Source organism: Rousettus aegyptiacus, unplaced genomic scaffold (assembly GCF_014176215.1).
Source record: "Rousettus aegyptiacus isolate mRouAeg1 unplaced genomic scaffold, mRouAeg1.p scaffold_m13_p_10, whole genome shotgun sequence".
In the NCBI taxonomy this organism is placed as follows: domain Eukaryota; kingdom Metazoa; phylum Chordata; class Mammalia; order Chiroptera; family Pteropodidae; genus Rousettus; species Rousettus aegyptiacus.
In genome coordinates, this window is record NW_023416285.1 from 18,404,824 (window position 1) to 18,406,770 (window position 1,947).

The window sequence follows — 1,947 nt, forward strand, 5'->3', positions numbered from 1 at the left end:
ACTGTAGAACATAACGATAAGGTCATTGTTGCAGATTCTGTAGGGTCTTGAAAAAAAAATAGAACAGCCATTTTTTTTGTGCACTGGATTAAAATCATCTATAAGGGACAGTTCTAAAAACCAAAGGAACCACAGACCAGGCAAAATGGACTGTCGGGCAGAAGGAAATTAGATATAAGCACAGAAGTAATTCTTATTAGGTGGAAATTTGGCTGAATGTTCTCACAATAGTTACAAGTTTAAAAATTCGTACAATAGACCTTGTATTTTCAAAACTATTTGACCACCCCCACCTTTGGAGAGGGGAAAGAGAGGATATCACATTATAGAGAATGAGGGAGAGGCTTTAGATAAGATTTCCCAAAGAATATGGAAATGATGACCTTAAAACTGACATTTTCATATCAATACATAATGAATCATAGGAGAATTATGCAAATTCATCTTGCACATATTGAATGAATTTGTTGTATCTAAGAATACTTCCTTAGAGGCTCTATTTCTCATTACACATGAATCAATTTTCTTTTAATTTTCTCCTCAGTGTGATGAATTTTATCAGTGTGAGTCTACCCTTGACAAACAGATGACTCTTATCTTAAAAAACTGAGGATCACATCCTGGGCTCTAGTGTACTTACTCAGGCACTGGGGATATAGTCATTCGGCTTGTCTCAAGAGATAGACACTATAATATTGACTTTGGCCACGTAAGGGATTTTTAGTTATTTGCATTCATTGCATATTTAAGACCAAATTCCCTGGTCGACCCTTTAAAAATTAATAATAAGCAAATATATTTTTAAATCATTGATTTTGAAGTAAAAATTTATTAAATTGGTATACACTCATTCTGTTATTTAAAATAACAGGATATCTTAAATCTTTCATTTTTGTGAAGAGTGGAATTGAATAATTATGTTAAGTGTAGAGAGACTACTCCATTTGTGAATGTTTATATATATTTGGTGAGCTGAATCAAGTCTACTAGTGATGATGATTCCTAGTTTCAAAGTTCTCCAAGTCTCAATGCTTGGGAAATTTTTAGATATAGAACTGATTTGCATTTTGAAGCACAGAACACCCGAAAAATACCATATTTATATTTAACTAAATTGGGTATTTTAGTTTAGTTGAGTTTAGTTTAGGAACCCTTGTTGACATCACAGATTGCAAAGACCTTGTCAGCTTACTATCCTTTATTTTTTTATTTTTTTGCGCCTACAGCACCTGGTCTTCCTAGGTTGTCTCCCATCCAAGTACTAATCAGGCCCTACCCTGCTTAGCTTCCGAGATCAAATGAGATTGGACTTGTTCGGGGCAGCATGACCATAGACTTAAACTGGATATTTTATAATTAAAGAAAGAGCTTAACAATTGTCTTGCTAAAATATCCCAGAAATCAAACCAATAAGTCCCATTTAATATAAACACTTTCTACAACATTGAAGCAGATAGTTTCATCAAACCAAGTAGAGTACAGTGACTACTCACTTCCAGAAAAACTGTTGGTTGATTTAGAAATGTAACTAAACATTTTTTAAAGAAGAAATCCTTTAAAGGCAAAGAATGATTATTCTCTTAGAAGAAAAATGTCTTTGATAAATTAATAGATTTCAAAACTATTAGACTTAAGTCTAGAACTGCCATAACTGTTTGGGATCATCTGGCATGAGTTTATTTGATTTTTCAAATAATAGTGAAATTGTATGAAATTCAGAGTTCTTGTAGTACTGTGATTAAATGTGTCATAAGTACTGTAAGATAAAAGTTTCACAATTGACTGTGCTTACAATGTAGACAAAAGTCATCCAAAATTTTTCTGTAAGGTTATGAGAGCAATGTTTATTTCTCATTATTTTAAAATAATATAATTCAAGATATCACGCACACACACACACGTATGTAAATTATATATATATATATATATATATATATATATATATAT

General features: G+C 31.7%; 1 pseudogene; it reads right to left on the reverse strand.

The window, feature by feature from the left end:
* Positions 1-1,217: 1,217 nt before the first annotated feature.
* Positions 1,218-1,336, reverse strand: LOC118609073 (annotated as a pseudogene).
* Between the last annotated feature and the right edge of the window lie 611 nt (positions 1,337-1,947).